This window comes from Salmo salar, chromosome 08, assembly GCF_965601325.2.
Source record: "Salmo salar chromosome 08, fSalSal1, whole genome shotgun sequence".
Lineage (NCBI taxonomy): Eukaryota > Metazoa > Chordata > Actinopteri > Salmoniformes > Salmonidae > Salmo > Salmo salar.
The window spans coordinates 872,755-887,599 of NC_138298.1; the positions used below are offsets into that span (position 1 = coordinate 872,755).

The 14,845-nt window shown below is 43.1% G+C and overlaps 31 non-coding genes and 9 pseudogenes across 31 annotated transcripts; all 40 read left to right on the forward strand.

Annotated features, from left to right (window-relative positions):
* Positions 1 to 113: 113 nt before the first annotated feature.
* Positions 114 to 232, forward strand: LOC145853510 (5S ribosomal RNA). Its single transcript, XR_014374537.1, has one exon. It is a non-coding gene; the product is annotated as a 5S ribosomal RNA (ribosomal RNA).
* A 409-nt stretch (positions 233 to 641) lies between these two features.
* On the forward strand, positions 642 to 760 carry LOC145887205 (5S ribosomal RNA). The gene has a single exon (XR_014398794.1). It is a non-coding gene; the product is annotated as a 5S ribosomal RNA (ribosomal RNA).
* A 409-nt stretch (positions 761 to 1,169) lies between these two features.
* On the forward strand, positions 1,170 to 1,288 carry LOC145887206 (5S ribosomal RNA). Its single transcript, XR_014398795.1, has one exon. It is a non-coding gene; the product is annotated as a 5S ribosomal RNA (ribosomal RNA).
* Positions 1,289 to 1,697: 409 nt separating this feature from the next.
* LOC145882029 (5S ribosomal RNA) lies at positions 1,698 to 1,816 on the forward strand. Its single transcript, XR_014393596.1, has one exon. It is a non-coding gene; the product is annotated as a 5S ribosomal RNA (ribosomal RNA).
* A 139-nt stretch (positions 1,817 to 1,955) lies between these two features.
* Positions 1,956 to 2,074, forward strand: LOC145885697 (5S ribosomal RNA). Its single transcript, XR_014397280.1, has one exon. It is a non-coding gene; the product is annotated as a 5S ribosomal RNA (ribosomal RNA).
* Positions 2,075 to 2,213: 139 nt separating this feature from the next.
* Positions 2,214 to 2,332, forward strand: LOC145887207 (5S ribosomal RNA). Its single transcript, XR_014398796.1, has one exon. It is a non-coding gene; the product is annotated as a 5S ribosomal RNA (ribosomal RNA).
* A 409-nt stretch (positions 2,333 to 2,741) lies between these two features.
* LOC145853248 (uncharacterized) lies at positions 2,742 to 2,850 on the forward strand (annotated as a pseudogene).
* Positions 2,851 to 2,989: 139 nt separating this feature from the next.
* LOC145885698 (5S ribosomal RNA) lies at positions 2,990 to 3,108 on the forward strand. Its single transcript, XR_014397281.1, has one exon. It is a non-coding gene; the product is annotated as a 5S ribosomal RNA (ribosomal RNA).
* Positions 3,109 to 3,247: 139 nt separating this feature from the next.
* Positions 3,248 to 3,366, forward strand: LOC145887208 (5S ribosomal RNA). The gene has a single exon (XR_014398797.1). It is a non-coding gene; the product is annotated as a 5S ribosomal RNA (ribosomal RNA).
* Positions 3,367 to 3,775: 409 nt separating this feature from the next.
* On the forward strand, positions 3,776 to 3,884 carry LOC145853249 (uncharacterized; annotated as a pseudogene).
* A 139-nt stretch (positions 3,885 to 4,023) lies between these two features.
* LOC145853521 (5S ribosomal RNA) lies at positions 4,024 to 4,142 on the forward strand. Its single transcript, XR_014374540.1, has one exon. It is a non-coding gene; the product is annotated as a 5S ribosomal RNA (ribosomal RNA).
* Positions 4,143 to 4,281: 139 nt separating this feature from the next.
* On the forward strand, positions 4,282 to 4,400 carry LOC145853532 (5S ribosomal RNA). Its single transcript, XR_014374541.1, has one exon. It is a non-coding gene; the product is annotated as a 5S ribosomal RNA (ribosomal RNA).
* Positions 4,401 to 4,539: 139 nt separating this feature from the next.
* LOC145887209 (5S ribosomal RNA) lies at positions 4,540 to 4,658 on the forward strand. Its single transcript, XR_014398798.1, has one exon. It is a non-coding gene; the product is annotated as a 5S ribosomal RNA (ribosomal RNA).
* A 409-nt stretch (positions 4,659 to 5,067) lies between these two features.
* Positions 5,068 to 5,186, forward strand: LOC145883094 (5S ribosomal RNA). Its single transcript, XR_014394667.1, has one exon. It is a non-coding gene; the product is annotated as a 5S ribosomal RNA (ribosomal RNA).
* A 139-nt stretch (positions 5,187 to 5,325) lies between these two features.
* LOC145853543 (5S ribosomal RNA) lies at positions 5,326 to 5,444 on the forward strand. The gene has a single exon (XR_014374542.1). It is a non-coding gene; the product is annotated as a 5S ribosomal RNA (ribosomal RNA).
* Positions 5,445 to 5,853: 409 nt separating this feature from the next.
* LOC145853251 (uncharacterized) lies at positions 5,854 to 5,962 on the forward strand (annotated as a pseudogene).
* Positions 5,963 to 6,101: 139 nt separating this feature from the next.
* LOC145885700 (5S ribosomal RNA) lies at positions 6,102 to 6,220 on the forward strand. Its single transcript, XR_014397283.1, has one exon. It is a non-coding gene; the product is annotated as a 5S ribosomal RNA (ribosomal RNA).
* Positions 6,221 to 6,359: 139 nt separating this feature from the next.
* LOC145887210 (5S ribosomal RNA) lies at positions 6,360 to 6,478 on the forward strand. The gene has a single exon (XR_014398799.1). It is a non-coding gene; the product is annotated as a 5S ribosomal RNA (ribosomal RNA).
* Positions 6,479 to 6,887: 409 nt separating this feature from the next.
* LOC145853252 (uncharacterized) lies at positions 6,888 to 6,996 on the forward strand (annotated as a pseudogene).
* A 139-nt stretch (positions 6,997 to 7,135) lies between these two features.
* Positions 7,136 to 7,254, forward strand: LOC145853554 (5S ribosomal RNA). Its single transcript, XR_014374543.1, has one exon. It is a non-coding gene; the product is annotated as a 5S ribosomal RNA (ribosomal RNA).
* Positions 7,255 to 7,393: 139 nt separating this feature from the next.
* On the forward strand, positions 7,394 to 7,512 carry LOC145853565 (5S ribosomal RNA). The gene has a single exon (XR_014374544.1). It is a non-coding gene; the product is annotated as a 5S ribosomal RNA (ribosomal RNA).
* Positions 7,513 to 7,651: 139 nt separating this feature from the next.
* Positions 7,652 to 7,770, forward strand: LOC145852980 (uncharacterized; annotated as a pseudogene).
* A 409-nt stretch (positions 7,771 to 8,179) lies between these two features.
* LOC145853577 (5S ribosomal RNA) lies at positions 8,180 to 8,298 on the forward strand. Its single transcript, XR_014374546.1, has one exon. It is a non-coding gene; the product is annotated as a 5S ribosomal RNA (ribosomal RNA).
* A 409-nt stretch (positions 8,299 to 8,707) lies between these two features.
* LOC145852925 (uncharacterized) lies at positions 8,708 to 8,826 on the forward strand (annotated as a pseudogene).
* A 409-nt stretch (positions 8,827 to 9,235) lies between these two features.
* LOC145853588 (5S ribosomal RNA) lies at positions 9,236 to 9,354 on the forward strand. The gene has a single exon (XR_014374547.1). It is a non-coding gene; the product is annotated as a 5S ribosomal RNA (ribosomal RNA).
* Positions 9,355 to 9,493: 139 nt separating this feature from the next.
* On the forward strand, positions 9,494 to 9,612 carry LOC145853599 (5S ribosomal RNA). The gene has a single exon (XR_014374548.1). It is a non-coding gene; the product is annotated as a 5S ribosomal RNA (ribosomal RNA).
* A 139-nt stretch (positions 9,613 to 9,751) lies between these two features.
* LOC145887211 (5S ribosomal RNA) lies at positions 9,752 to 9,870 on the forward strand. Its single transcript, XR_014398800.1, has one exon. It is a non-coding gene; the product is annotated as a 5S ribosomal RNA (ribosomal RNA).
* A 409-nt stretch (positions 9,871 to 10,279) lies between these two features.
* On the forward strand, positions 10,280 to 10,398 carry LOC145883105 (5S ribosomal RNA). Its single transcript, XR_014394678.1, has one exon. It is a non-coding gene; the product is annotated as a 5S ribosomal RNA (ribosomal RNA).
* Positions 10,399 to 10,537: 139 nt separating this feature from the next.
* LOC145853610 (5S ribosomal RNA) lies at positions 10,538 to 10,656 on the forward strand. The gene has a single exon (XR_014374549.1). It is a non-coding gene; the product is annotated as a 5S ribosomal RNA (ribosomal RNA).
* Positions 10,657 to 11,065: 409 nt separating this feature from the next.
* LOC145887212 (5S ribosomal RNA) lies at positions 11,066 to 11,184 on the forward strand. The gene has a single exon (XR_014398801.1). It is a non-coding gene; the product is annotated as a 5S ribosomal RNA (ribosomal RNA).
* A 409-nt stretch (positions 11,185 to 11,593) lies between these two features.
* LOC145853621 (5S ribosomal RNA) lies at positions 11,594 to 11,712 on the forward strand. The gene has a single exon (XR_014374550.1). It is a non-coding gene; the product is annotated as a 5S ribosomal RNA (ribosomal RNA).
* A 139-nt stretch (positions 11,713 to 11,851) lies between these two features.
* LOC145853841 (5S ribosomal RNA) lies at positions 11,852 to 11,970 on the forward strand. Its single transcript, XR_014374726.1, has one exon. It is a non-coding gene; the product is annotated as a 5S ribosomal RNA (ribosomal RNA).
* A 139-nt stretch (positions 11,971 to 12,109) lies between these two features.
* LOC145853632 (5S ribosomal RNA) lies at positions 12,110 to 12,228 on the forward strand. Its single transcript, XR_014374551.1, has one exon. It is a non-coding gene; the product is annotated as a 5S ribosomal RNA (ribosomal RNA).
* A 139-nt stretch (positions 12,229 to 12,367) lies between these two features.
* LOC145853643 (5S ribosomal RNA) lies at positions 12,368 to 12,486 on the forward strand. Its single transcript, XR_014374552.1, has one exon. It is a non-coding gene; the product is annotated as a 5S ribosomal RNA (ribosomal RNA).
* Positions 12,487 to 12,895: 409 nt separating this feature from the next.
* Positions 12,896 to 13,004, forward strand: LOC145853253 (uncharacterized; annotated as a pseudogene).
* A 139-nt stretch (positions 13,005 to 13,143) lies between these two features.
* LOC145885701 (5S ribosomal RNA) lies at positions 13,144 to 13,262 on the forward strand. Its single transcript, XR_014397284.1, has one exon. It is a non-coding gene; the product is annotated as a 5S ribosomal RNA (ribosomal RNA).
* A 139-nt stretch (positions 13,263 to 13,401) lies between these two features.
* Positions 13,402 to 13,520, forward strand: LOC145887214 (5S ribosomal RNA). Its single transcript, XR_014398803.1, has one exon. It is a non-coding gene; the product is annotated as a 5S ribosomal RNA (ribosomal RNA).
* Positions 13,521 to 13,929: 409 nt separating this feature from the next.
* On the forward strand, positions 13,930 to 14,038 carry LOC145853254 (uncharacterized; annotated as a pseudogene).
* A 139-nt stretch (positions 14,039 to 14,177) lies between these two features.
* LOC145887215 (5S ribosomal RNA) lies at positions 14,178 to 14,296 on the forward strand. The gene has a single exon (XR_014398804.1). It is a non-coding gene; the product is annotated as a 5S ribosomal RNA (ribosomal RNA).
* A 409-nt stretch (positions 14,297 to 14,705) lies between these two features.
* LOC145853255 (uncharacterized) lies at positions 14,706 to 14,814 on the forward strand (annotated as a pseudogene).
* The last annotated feature ends 31 nt before the right edge of the window (positions 14,815 to 14,845 follow it).

Below are 14,845 nucleotides of genomic sequence, written 5' to 3' on the forward strand. Positions count from 1 at the left end.
ACTATTTCATCAGCAACACTGCCTTGTATTAAGCATTTAATGATGAATTGACTAAATGTCTGTTTTATCAGATTCACTTTGACTATATATGTTGTAGCAAGAGATTGTTTCTCGCTTACGGCCATACCAGCCTGGGTACGCCCGATCTCGTCTGATCTCGGAAGCTAAGCAGGGTCGGGCCTGGTTAGTACTTGGATGGGAGACCGCCTGGGAATACCAGGTGCTGTAAGCATTTTGTCCACGAGGGTGTGCCCCTGCACTATTTCATCAGCAACACTGCCTTGTAGTAAGCATTTAATGATGAATTGACTAAATGCAGCTTCCTGCCTTTTTAATAGGATCAAATTTCCTTGTGTTTTCAATTAGCATCTGCCTTGTATTTATAAGACAAACAAGAATATTGTTGCTGAATGCAGCTTGTGTGTGCTTTGTGCTCCTTTGCCCTGTTCAAATGATGAAAGGAAATAAAGTTTGTATTTTATCCAACTACCTGTGCTAAAAAGTGATGGGAACAGTGTTTGTAATTTCTTCTACTTTTTCAGTGACACAAAGTTCAAGCTGCTTATCTAATTGGTGAAAATGCAATGTCTGTTTATCACACTCACTTTGACTATATATGTTGTAGCAAGAGATTTTTTCTCGCTTACGGCCATACCAGCCTGGGTACGCCCGATCTCGTCTGATCTCGGAAGCTAAGCAGGGTCGGGCCTGGTTAGTACTTGGATGGGAGACAGCCTGGGAATACCAGGTGCTGTAAGCATTTTGTCCACGAGGGTGTGCCCCTGCACTATTTCATCAGCAACACTGCCTTGTAGTAAGCATTTAATGATGAATTGACTAAATGCAGCTTCCTGCCTTTTTAATAGGATCAAATTTCCTTGTGTTTTCAATTAGCATCTGCCTTGTATTTATAAGACAAACAAGAATATTGTTGCTGAATGCAGCTTGTGTGTGCTTTGTGCTCCTTTGCCCTGTTCAAATGATGAAAGGAAATAAAGTTTGTATTTTATCCAACTACCTGTGCTAAAAAGTGATGGGAACAGTGTTTGTAATTTCTTCTACTTTTTCAGTGACACAAAGTTCAAGCTGCTTATCTAATTGGTGAAAATGCAATGTCTGTTTATCACACTCACTTTGACTATATATGTTGTAGCAAGAGATTTTTTCTCGCTTACGGCCATACCAGCCTGGGTACGCCCGATCTCGTCTGATCTCGGAAGCTAAGCAGGGTCGGGCCTGGTTAGTACTTGGATGGGAGACAGCCTGGGAATACCAGGTGCTGTAAGCATTTTGTCCACGAGGGTGTGCCCCTGCACTATTTCATCAGCAACACTGCCTTGTAGTAAGCATTTAATGATGAATTGACTAAATGCAGCTTCCTGCCTTTTTAATAGGATCAAATTTCCTTGTGTTTTCAATTAGCATCTGCCTTGTATTTATAAGACAAACAAGAATATTGTTGCTGAATGCAGCTTGTGTGTGCTTTGTGCTCCTTTTCCCTGTTCAAATGATGAAAGGAAATAAAGTTTGTATTTTATCCAACTACCTGTGCTAAAAAGTGATGGGAACAGTGTTTGTAATTTCTTCTACTTTTTCAGTGACACAAAGTTCAAGCTGCTTATCTAATTGGTGAAAATGCAATGTCTGTTTATCACACTCACTTTGACTATATATGTTGTAGCAAGAGATTGTTTCTCGCTTACGGCCATACCAGCCTGAGTACGCCCGATCTCGTCTGATCTCGGAAGCTAAGCAGGGTCGGGCCTGGTTAGTACTTGAATGGGAGACCGCCTGGGAATACCAGGTGCTGTAAGCATTTTGTCCACGAGGGTGTGCTCTTGCACTATTTCATCAGCAACACTGCCTTGTATTAAGCATTTAATGATGAATTGACTAAATGTCTGTTTTTTCAGACTCACTTTGACTATATATGTTGTAGCAAGAGATTGTTTCTCGCTTACGGCCATACCAGCCTGGGTACGCCCGATCTCGTCTGATCTCGGAAGCTAAGCAGGGTCGGGCCTGGTTAGTACTTGGATGGGAGACCGCCTGGGAATACCATGTGCTGTAAGCATTTTGTCCACGAGGGTGTGCTCTTGCACTATTTCATCAGCAACACTGCCTTGTATTAAGCATTTAATGATGAATTGACTAAATGTCTGTTTTATCAGACTCACTTTGACTATATATGTTGTAGCAAGAGATTGTTTCTCGCTTACGGCCATACCAGCCTGGGTACGCCCGATCTCGTCTGATCTCGGAAGCTAAGCAGGGTCGGGCCTGGTTAGTACTTGGATGGGAGACAGCCTGGGAATACCAGGTGCTGTAAGCATTTTGTCCACGAGGGTGTGCCCCTGCACTATTTCATCAGCAACACTGCCTTGTAGTAAGCATTTAATGATGAATTGACTAAATGCAGCTTCCTGCCTTTTTAATAGGATCAAATTTCCTTGTGTTTTCAATTAGCATCTGCCTTGTATTTATAAGACAAACAAGAATATTGTTGCTGAATGCAGCTTGTGTGTGCTTTGTGCTCCTTTGCCCTGTTCAAATGATGAAAGGAAATAAAGTTTGTATTTTATCCAACTACCTGTGCTAAAAAGTGATGGGAACAGTGTTTGTAATTTCTTCTACTTTTTCAGTGACACAAAGTTCAAGCTGCTTATCTAATTGGTGAAAATGCAATGTCTGTTTATCACGCTCACTTTGACTATATATGTTGTAGCAAGAGATTGTTTCTCGCTTACGGCCATACCAGCCTGGGTACGCCTGATCTCGGAAGCTAAGCAGGGTCGGGCCTGGTTAGTACTTGGATGGGAGACCGCCTGGGAATACCAGGTGCTGTAAGCATTTTGTCCACGAGGGTGTGCTCTTGCACTATTTCATCAGCAACACTGCCTTGTATTAAGCATTTAATGATGAATTGACTAAATTTCTGTTTTATCAGACTCACTTTGACTATATATGTTGTAGCAAGATATTGTTTCTCGCTTACGGCCATACCAGCCTGGGTACGCCCGATCTCGTCTGATCTCGGAAGCTAAGCAGGGTCGGGCCTGGTTAGTACTTGGATGGGAGACCGCCTGGGAATACCATGTGCTGTAAGCATTTTGTCCACGAGGGTGTGCTCTTGCACTATTTCATCAGCAACACTGCCTTGTATTAAGCATTTAATGATGAATTGACTAAATGTCTGTTTTATCAGACTCACTTTGACTATATATGTTGTAGCAAGAGATTGTTTCTCGCTTACGGCCATACCAGCCTGGGTACGCCCGATCTCGTCTGATCTCGGAAGCTAAGCAGGGTCGGGCCTGGTTAGTACTTGGATGGGAGACAGCCTGGGAATACCAGGTGCTGTAAGCATTTTGTCCACGAGGGTGTGCCCCTGCACTATTTCATCAGCAACACTGCCTTGTAGTAAGCATTTAATGATGAATTGACTAAATGCAGCTTCCTGCCTTTTTAATAGGATCAAATTTCCTTGTGTTTTCAATTAGCATCTGCCTTGTATTTATAAGACAAACAAGAATATTGTTGCTGAATGCAGCTTGTGTGTGCTTTGTGCTCCTTTGCCCTGTTCAAATGATGAAAGGAAATAAAGTTTGTATTTTATCCAACTACCTGTGCTAAAAAGTGATGGGAACAGTGTTTGTAATTTCTTCTACTTTTTCAGTGACACAAAGTTCAAGCTGCTTATCTAATTGGTGAAAATGCAATGTCTGTTTATCACACTCACTTTGACTATATATGTTGTAGCAAGAGATTGTTTCTCGCTTACGGCCATACCAGCCTGGGTACGCCTGATCTCGGAAGCTAAGCAGGGTCGGGCCTGGTTAGTACTTGGATGGGAGACCGCCTGGGAATACCAGGTGCTGTAAGCATTTTGTCCACGAGGGTGTGCTCTTGCACTATTTCATCAGCAACACTGCCTTGTATTAAGCATTTAATGATGAATTGACTAAATTTCTGTTTTATCAGACTCACTTTGACTATATATGTTGTAGCAAGATATTGTTTCTCGCTTACGGCCATACCAGCCTGGGTACGCCCGATCTCGTCTGATCTCGGAAGCTAAGCAGGGTCGGGCCTGGTTAGTACTTGGATGGGAGACCGCCTGGGAATACCAGGTGCTGTAAGCATTTTGTCCACGAGGGTGTGCTCTTGCACTATTTCATCAGCAACACTGCCTTGTATTAAGCATTTAATGATGAATTGACTAAATGTCTGTTTTATCAGACTCACTTTGACTATATATGTTGTAGCAAGAGATTGTTTCTCGCTTACGGCCATACCAGCCTGGGTACGCCCGATCTCGTCTGATCTCGGAAGCTAAGCAGGGTCGGGCCTGGTTAGTACTTGGATGGGAGACCGCCTGGGAATACCAGGTGCTGTAAGCATTTTGTCCACGAGGGTGTGCTCTTGCACTATTTCATCAGCAACACTGCCTTGTATTAAGCATTTAATGATGAATTGACCAAATGTCTGTTTTATCAGACTCACTTTGACTATATATGTTGTAGCAAGAGATTGTTTCTCGCTTACGGCCATACCAGCCTGGGTACGCCCGATCTCGTCTGATCTCGGAAGCTAAGCAGGGTCGGGCCTGGTTAGTACTTGGATGGGAGACAGCCTGGGAATACCAGGTGCTGTAAGCATTTTGTCCACGAGGGTGTGCCCCTGCACTATTTCATCAGCAACACTGCCTTGTAGTAAGCATTTAATGATGAATTGACTAAATGCAGCTTCCTGCCTTTTTAATAGGATCAAATTTCCTTGTGTTTTCAATTAGCATCTGCCTTGTATTTATAAGACAAACAAGAATATTGTTGCTGAATGCAGCTTGTGTGTGCTTTGTGCTCCTTTGCCCTGTTCAAATGATGAAAGGAAATAAAGTTTGTATTTTATCCAACTACCTGTGCTAAAAAGTGATGGGAACAGTGTTTGTAATTTCTTCTACTTTTTCAGTGACACAAAGTTCAAGCTGCTTATCTAATTGGTGAAAATGCAATGTCTGTTTATCACACTCACTTTGACTATATATGTTGTAGCAAGAGATTGTTTCTCGCTTACGGCCATACCAGCCTGAGTACGCCCGATCTCGTCTGATCTCGGAAGCTAAGCAGGGTCGGGCCTGGTTAGTACTTGGATGGGAGACCGCCTGGGAATACCAGGTGCTGTAAGCATCTTGTCCACGAGGGTGTGCTCTTGCACTATTTCATCAGCAACACTGCCTTGTATTAAGCATTTAATGATGAATTGACTAAATGTCTGTTTTATCAGATTCACTTTGACTATATATGTTGTAGCAAGAGATTGTTTCTCGCTTACGGCCATACCAGCCTGGGTACGCCCGATCTCGTCTGATCTCGGAAGCTAAGCAGGGTCGGGCCTGGTTAGTACTTGGATGGGAGACCGCCTGGGAATACCAGGTGCTGTAAGCATTTTGTCCACGAGGGTGTGCCCCTGCACTATTTCATCAGCAACACTGCCTTGTAGTAAGCATTTAATGATGAATTGACTAAATGCAGCTTCCTGCCTTTTTAATAGGATCAAATTTCCTTGTGTTTTCAATTAGCATCTGCCTTGTATTTATAAGACAAACAAGAATATTGTTGCTGAATGCAGCTTGTGTGTGCTTTGTGCTCCTTTGCCCTGTTCAAATGATGAAAGGAAATAAAGTTTGTATTTTATCCAACTACCTGTGCTAAAAAGTGATGGGAACAGTGTTTGTAATTTCTTCTACTTTTTCAGTGACACAAAGTTCAAGCTGCTTATCTAATTGGTGAAAATGCAATGTCTGTTTATCACACTCACTTTGACTATATATGTTGTAGCAAGAGATTGTTTCTCGCTTACGGCCATACCAGCCTGGGTACGCCTGATCTCGGAAGCTAAGCAGGGTCGGGCCTGGTTAGTACTTGGATGGGAGACCGCCTGGGAATACCAGGTGCTGTAAGCATTTTGTCCACGAGGGTGTGCTCTTGCACTATTTCATCAGCAACACTGCCTTGTATTAAGCATTTAATGATGAATTGACTAAATTTCTGTTTTATCAGACTCACTTTGACTATATATGTTGTAGCAAGATATTGTTTCTCGCTTACGGCCATACCAGCCTGGGTACGCCCGATCTCGTCTGATCTCGGAAGCTAAGCAGGGTCGGGCCTGGTTAGTACTTGGATGGGAGACCGCCTGGGAATACCATGTGCTGTAAGCATTTTGTCCACGAGGGTGTGCTCTTGCACTATTTCATCAGCAACACTGCCTTGTATTAAGCATTTAATGATGAATTGACTAAATGTCTGTTTTATCAGACTCACTTTGACTATATATGTTGTAGCAAGAGATTGTTTCTCGCTTACGGCCATACCAGCCTGGGTACGCCCGATCTCGTCTGATCTCGGAAGCTAAGCAGGGTCGGGCCTGGTTAGTACTTGGATGGGAGACAGCCTGGGAATACCAGGTGCTGTAAGCATTTTGTCCACGAGGGTGTGCCCCTGCACTATTTCATCAGCAACACTGCCTTGTAGTAAGCATTTAATGATGAATTGACTAAATGCAGCTTCCTGCCTTTTTAATAGGATCAAATTTCCTTGTGTTTTCAATTAGCATCTGCCTTGTATTTATAAGACAAACAAGAATATTGTTGCTGAATGCAGCTTGTGTGTGCTTTGTGCTCCTTTGCCCTGTTCAAATGATGAAAGGAAATAAAGTTTGTATTTTATCCAACTACCTGTGCTAAAAAGTGATGGGAACAGTGTTTGTAATTTCTTCTACTTTTTCAGTGACACAAAGTTCAAGCTGCTTATCTAATTGGTGAAAATGCAATGTCTGTTTATCACACTCACTTTGACTATATATGTTGTAGCAAGAGATTGTTTCTCGCTTACGGCCATACCAGCCTGGGTACGCCTGATCTCGGAAGCTAAGCAGGGTCGGGCCTGGTTAGTACTTGGATGGGAGACCGCCTGGGAATACCAGGTGCTGTAAGCATTTTGTCCACGAGGGTGTGCTCTTGCACTATTTCATCAGCAACACTGCCTTGTATTAAGCATTTAATGATGAATTGACTAAATTTCTGTTTTATCAGACTCACTTTGACTATATATGTTGTAGCAAGATATTGTTTCTCGCTTACGGCCATACCAGCCTGGGTACGCCCGATCTCGTCTGATCTCGGAAGCTAAGCAGGGTCGGGCCTGGTTAGTACTTGGATGGGAGACCGCCTGGGAATACCAGGTGCTGTAAGCATTTTGTCCACGAGGGTGTGCTCTTGCACTATTTCATCAGCAACACTGCCTTGTATTAAGCATTTAATGATGAATTGACTAAATGTCTGTTTTATCAGACTCACTTTGACTATATATGTTGTAGCAAGAGATTGTTTCTCGCTTACGGCCATACCAGCCTGGGTACGCCCGATCTCGTCTGATCTCGGAAGCTAAGCAGGGTCGGGCCTGGTTAGTACTTGGATGGGAGACCGCCTGGGAATACCAGGTGCTGTAAGCATTTTGTCCACGAGGGTGTGCTCTTGCACTATTTCATCAGCAACACTGCCTTGTATTAAGCATTTAATGATGAATTGACCAAATGTCTGTTTTATCAGACTCACTTTGACTATATATGTTGTAGCAAGAGATTGTTTCTCGCTTACGGCCATACCAGCCTGGGTACGCCCGATCTCGTCTGTTCTCGGAAGCTAAGCAGGGTCGGGCCTGGTTAGTGCTTGGATGGGAGACAGCCTGGGAATACCAGGTGCTGTAAGCATTTTGTCCACGAGGGTGTGCCCCTGCACTATTTCATCAGCAACACTGCCTTGTAGTAAGCATTTAATGATGAATTGACTAAATGCAGCTTCCTGCCTTTTTAATAGGATCAAATTTCCTTGTGTTTTCAATTAGCATCTGCCTTGTATTTATAAGACAAACAAGAATATTGTTGCTGAATGCAGCTTGTGTGTGCTTTGTGCTCCTTTGCCCTGTTCAAATGATGAAAGGAAATAAAGTTTGTATTTTATCCAACTACCTGTGCTAAAAAGTGATGGGAACAGTGTTTGTAATTTCTTCTACTTTTTCAGTGACACAAAGTTCAAGCTGCTTATCTAATTGGTGAAAATGCAATGTCTGTTTATCACACTCACTTTGACTATATATGTTGTAGCAAGAGATTGTTTCTCGCTTACGGCCATACCAGCCTGGGTACGCCCGATCTCGTCTGATCTCGGAAGCTAAGCAGGGTCGGGCCTGGTTAGTACTTGGATGGGAGACCGCCTGGGAATACCAGGTGCTGTAAGCATTTTGTCCACGAGGGTGTGCCCCTGCACTATTTCATCAGCAACACTGCCTTGTAGTAAGCATTTAATGATGAATTGACTAAATGCAGCTTCCTGCCTTTTTAATAGGATCAAATTTCCTTGTGTTTTCAATTAGCATCTGCCTTGTATTTATAAGACAAACAAGAATATTGTTGCTGAATGCAGCTTGTGTGTGCTTTGTGCTCCTTTGCCCTGTTCAAATGATGAAAGGAAATAAAGTTTGTATTTTATCCAACTACCTGTGCTAAAAAGTGATGGGAACAGTGTTTGTAATTTCTTCTACTTTTTCAGTGACACAAAGTTCAAGCTGCTTATCTAATTGGTGAAAATGCAATGTCTGTTTATCACACTCACTTTGACTATATATGTTGTAGCAAGAGATTGTTTCTCCCATACGGCCATACCAGCCTGGGTACGCCCGATCTCATCTGATTTCGGAAGCGAAGTAGGGTCGGGCCTGGTTAGTACTTGGATGGGAGACCGCCTGGGAATACCAGGTGCTGTAAGCATTTTGTCCACGAGGGTGTGCCCCTGCACTATTTCATCAGCAACACTGCCTTGTAGTAAGCATTTAATGATGAATTGACTAAATGCAGCTTCCTGCCTTTTTAATAGGATCAAATTTCCTTGTGTTTTCAATTAGCATCTGCCTTGTATTTATAAGACAAACAAGAATATTGTTGCTGAATGCAGCTTGTGTGTGCTTTGTGCTCCTTTGCCCTGTTCAAATGATGAAAGGAAATAAAGTTTGTATTTTATCCAACTACCTGTGCGAAAAAGTGATGGGAACTGTGTTTATAATTTCTTCTACTTTTTCAGTGACACAAAGTTCAAGCTGCTTATCTAATTGGTGAAAATGCAATGTCTGTTTATCACACTCACTTTGACTATATATGTTGTAGCAAGAGATTGTTTCTCGCTTACGGCCATACCAGCCTGGGTACGCCCGATCTCGTCTGATCTCGGAAGCTAAGCAGGGTCGGGCCTGGTTAGTACTTGGATGGGAGACCGCCTGGGAATACCAGGTGCTGTAAGCATTTTGTCCACGAGGGTGTGCTCTTGCACTATTTCATCAGCAACACTGCCTTGTATTAAGCATTTAATGATGAATTGACCAAATGTCTGTTTTATCAGACTCACTTTGACTATATATGTTGTAGCAAGAGATTGTTTCTCGCTTACGGCCATACCAGCCTGGGTACGCCCGATCTCGTCTGATCTCGGAAGCTAAGCAGGGTCGGGCCTGGTTAGTACTTGGATGGGAGACCGCCTGGGAATACCAGGTGCTGTAAGCATTTTGTCCACGAGGGTGTGCTCTTGCACTATTTCATCAGCAACACTGCCTTGTATTAAGCATTTAATGATGAATTGACCAAATGTCTGTTTTATCAGACTCACTTTGACTATATATGTTGTAGCAAGAGATTGTTTCTCGCTTACGGCCATACCAGCCTGGGTACGCCCGATCTCGTCTGATCTCGGAAGCTAAGCAGGGTCGGGCCTGGTTAGTACTTGGATGGGAGACAGCCTGGGAATACCAGGTGCTGTAAGCATTTTGTCCACGAGGGTGTGCCCCTGCACTATTTCATCAGCAACACTGCCTTGTAGTAAGCATTTAATGATGAATTGACTAAATGCAGCTTCCTGCCTTTTTAATAGGATCAAATTTCCTTGTGTTTTCAATTAGCATCTGCCTTGTATTTATAAGACAAACAAGAATATTGTTGCTGAATGCAGCTTGTGTGTGCTTTGTGCTCCTTTGCCCTGTTCAAATGATGAAAGGAAATAAAGTTTGTATTTTATCCAACTACCTGTGCTAAAAAGTGATGGGAACAGTGTTTGTAATTTCTTCTACTTTTTCAGTGACACAAAGTTCAAGCTGCTTATCTAATTGGTGAAAATGCAATGTCTGTTTATCACACTCACTTTGACTATATATGTTGTAGCAAGAGATTGTTTCTCGCTTACGGCCATACCAGCCTGAGTACGCCCGATCTCGTCTGATCTCGGAAGCTAAGCAGGGTCGGGCCTGGTTAGTACTTGGATGGGAGACCGCCTGGGAATACCAGGTGCTGTAAGCATCTTGTCCACGAGGGTGTGCTCTTGCACTATTTCATCAGCAACACTGCCTTGTATTAAGCATTTAATGATGAATTGACTAAATGTCTGTTTTATCAGATTCACTTTGACTATATATGTTGTAGCAAGAGATTGTTTCTCGCTTACGGCCATACCAGCCTGGGTACGCCCGATCTCGTCTGATCTCGGAAGCTAAGCAGGGTCGGGCCTGGTTAGTACTTGGATGGGAGACCGCCTGGGAATACCAGGTGCTGTAAGCATTTTGTCCACGAGGGTGTGCCCCTGCACTATTTCATCAGCAACACTGCCTTGTAGTAAGCATTTAATGATGAATTGACTAAATGCAGCTTCCTGCCTTTTTAATAGGATCAAATTTCCTTGTGTTTTCAATTAGCATCTGCCTTGTATTTATAAGACAAACAAGAATATTGTTGCTGAATGCAGCTTGTGTGTGCTTTGTGCTCCTTTGCCCTGTTCAAATGATGAAAGGAAATAAAGTTTGTATTTTATCCAACTACCTGTGCTAAAAAGTGATGGGAACAGTGTTTGTAATTTCTTCTACTTTTTCAGTGACACAAAGTTCAAGCTGCTTATCTAATTGGTGAAAATGCAATGTCTGTTTATCACACTCACTTTGACTATATATGTTGTAGCAAGAGATTTTTTCTCGCTTACGGCCATACCAGCCTGGGTACGCCCGATCTCGTCTGATCTCGGAAGCTAAGCAGGGTCGGGCCTGGTTAGTACTTGGATGGGAGACAGCCTGGGAATACCAGGTGCTGTAAGCATTTTGTCCACGAGGGTGTGCCCCTGCACTATTTCATCAGCAACACTGCCTTGTAGTAAGCATTTAATGATGAATTGACTAAATGCAGCTTCCTGCCTTTTTAATAGGATCAAATTTCCTTGTGTTTTCAATTAGCATCTGCCTTGTATTTATAAGACAAACAAGAATATTGTTGCTGAATGCAGCTTGTGTGTGCTTTGTGCTCCTTTGCCCTGTTCAAATGATGAAAGGAAATAAAGTTTGTATTTTATCCAACTACCTGTGCTAAAAAGTGATGGGAACAGTGTTTGTAATTTCTTCTACTTTTTCAGTGACACAAAGTTCAAGCTGCTTATCTAATTGGTGAAAATGCAATGTCTGTTTATCACACTCACTTTGACTATATATGTTGTAGCAAGAGATTTTTTCTCGCTTACGGCCATACCAGCCTGGGTACGCCCGATCTCGTCTGATCTCGGAAGCTAAGCAGGGTCGGGCCTGGTTAGTACTTGGATGGGAGACCGCCTGGGAATACCAGGTGCTGTAAGCATTTTGTCCACGAGGGTGTGCTCTTGCACTATTTCATCAGCAACACTGCCTTGTATTAAGCATTTAATGATGAATTGACTAAATGTCTGTTTTATCAGACTCACTTTGACTATATATGTTGTAGCAAGAGATTGTTACTCGCTTACGGCCATACCACCCTGGGTACGCCCGATCTCGTCTGATCTCGGAAGCTAAGCAGGGTCGGGCCTGGTTAGTACTTGGATGGGAGACCGCCTGGGAATACCAGGTGCTGTAAGCATTTTGTCCACGAGGGTGTGCTCTTGCACTATTTCATCAGCAACACTGCCTTGTATTAAGCATTTAATGATGAATTGACTAAATGTCTGTTTTATCAGACTCACTTTGACTATATATGTTGTAGCAAGAGATTGTTTCTCGCTTACGGCCATACCAGCCTGGGTACGCCCGATCTCGTCTGATCTCGGAAGCTAAGCAGGGTCGGGCCTGGTTAGTACTTGGATGGGAGACCGCCTGGGAATACCAGGTGCTGTAAGCATTTTGTCCACGAGGGTGTGCTCTTGCACTATTTCATCAGCAACACTGCCTTGTATTAAGCATTTAATGATGAATTGACTAAATATCTGTTTTATCAGACTCACTTTGACTATATATGTTGTAGCAAGAGATTGTTTCTCGCTTACGGCCATACCAGCCTGGGTACGCCCGATCTCGTCTGATCTCGGAAGCTAAGCAGGGTCGGGCCTGGTTAGTACTTGGATGGGAGACCGCCTGGGAATACCAGGTGCTGTAAGCATTTTGTCCACGAGGGTGTGCCCCTGCACTATTTCATCAGCAACACTGCCTTGTAGTAAGCATTTAATGATGAATTGACTAAATGCAGCTTCCTGCCTTTTTAATAGGATCAAATTTCCTTGTGTTTTCAATTAGCATCTGCCTTGTATTTATAAGACAAACAAGAATATTGTTGCTGAATGCAGCTTGTGTGTGCTTTGTGCTCCTTTGCCCTGTTCAAATGATGAAAGGAAATAAAGTTTGTATTTTATCCAACTACCTGTGCTAAAAAGTGATGGGAACAGTGTTTGTAATTTCTTCTACTTTTTCAGTGACACAAAGTTCAAGCTGCTTATCTAATTGGTGAAAATGCAATGTCTGTTTATCACACTCACTTTGACTATATATGTTGTAGCAAGAGATTGTTTCTCGCTTACGGCCATACCAGCCTGGGTACGCCTGATCTCGGAAGCTAAGCAGGGTCGGGCCTGGTTAGTACTTGGATGGGAGACCGCCTGGGAATACCAGGTGCTGTAAGCATTTTGTCCACGAGGGTGTGCTCTTGCACTATTTCATCAGCAACACTGCCTTGTATTAAGCATTTAATGATGAATTGACTAAATTTCTGTTTTATCAGACTCACTTTGACTATATATGTTGTAGCAAGATATTGTTTCTCGCTTACGGCCATACCAGCCTGGGTACGCCCGATCTCGTCTGATCTCGGAAGCTAAGCAGGGTCGGGCCTGGTTAGTACTTGGATGGGAGACCGCCTGGGAATACCATGTGCTGTAAGCATTTTGTCCACGAGGGTGTGCTCTTGCACTATTTCATCAGCAACACTGCCTTGTATTAAGCATTTAATGATGAATTGACTAAATGTCTGTTTTATCAGACTCACTTTGACTATATATGTTGTAGCAAGAGATTGTTTCTCGCTTACGGCCATACCAGCCTGGGTACGCCCGATCTCGTCTGATCTCGGAAGCTAAGCAGGGTCGGGCCTGGTTAGTACTTGGATGGGAGACAGCCTGGGAATACCAGGTGCTGTAAGCATTTTGTCCACGAGGGTGTGCCCCTGCACTATTTCATCAGCAACACTGCCTTGTAGTAAGCATTTAATGATGAATTGACTAAATGCAGCTTCCTGCCTTTTTAATAGGATCAAATTTCCTTGTGTTTTCAATTAGCATCTGCCTTGTATTTATAAGACAAACAAGAATATTGTTGCTGAATGCAGCTTGTGTGTGCTTTGTGCTCCTTTGCCCTGTTCAAATGATGAAAGGAAATAAAGTTTGTATTTTATCCAACTACCTGTGCTAAAAAGTGATGGGAACAGTGTTTGTAATTTCTTCTACTTTTTCAGTGACACAAAGTTCAAGCTGCTTATCTAATTGGTGAAAATGCAATGTCTGTTTATCACACTCACTTTGACTATATATGTTGTAGCAAGAGATTGTTTCTCGCTTACGGCCATACCAGCCTGGGTACGCCTGATCTCGGAAGCTAAGCAGGGTCGGGCCTGGTTAGTACTTGGATGGGAGACCGCCTGGGAATACCAGGTGCTGTAAGCATTTTGTCCACGAGGGTGTGCTCTTGCACTATTTCATCAGCAACACTGCCTTGTATTAAGCATTTAATGATGAATTGACTAAATTTCTGTTTTATCAGACTCACTTTGACTATATATGTTGTAGCAAGATATTGTTTCTCGCTTACGGCCATACCAGCCTGGGTACGCCCGATCTCGTCTGATCTCGGAAGCTAAGCAGGGTCGGGCCTGGTTAGTACTTGGATGGGAGACAGCCTGGGAATACCAGGTGCTGTAAGCATTTTGTCCACGAGGGTGTGCCCCTGCACTATTTCATCAGCAACACTGCCTTGTAGTAAGCATTTAATGATGAATTGACTAAATGCAGCTTCCTGCCTTTTTAATAGGATCAAATTTCCTTGTGTTTTCAATTAGCATCTGCCTTGTATTTATAAGACAAACAAGAATATTGTTGCTGAATGCAGCTTGTGTGTGCTTTGTGCTCCTTTGCCCTGTTCAAATGATGAAAGGAAATAAAGTTTGTATTTTATCCAACTACCTGTGCTAAAAAGTGATGGGAACAGTGTTTGTAATTTCTTCTACTTTTTCAGTGACACAAAGTTCAAGCTGCTTATCTAATTGGTGAAAATGCAATGTCTGTTTATCACACTCACTTTGACTATATATGTTGTAGCAAGAGATTGTTTCTCGCTTACGGCCATACCAGCCTGGGTACGCCTGATCTCGGAAGCTAAGCAGGGTCGGGCCTGGTTAGTACTTGGATGGGAGACCGCCTGGGAATACCAGGTGCTGTAAGCATTTTGTCCACGAGGGTGTGCTCTTGCACTAT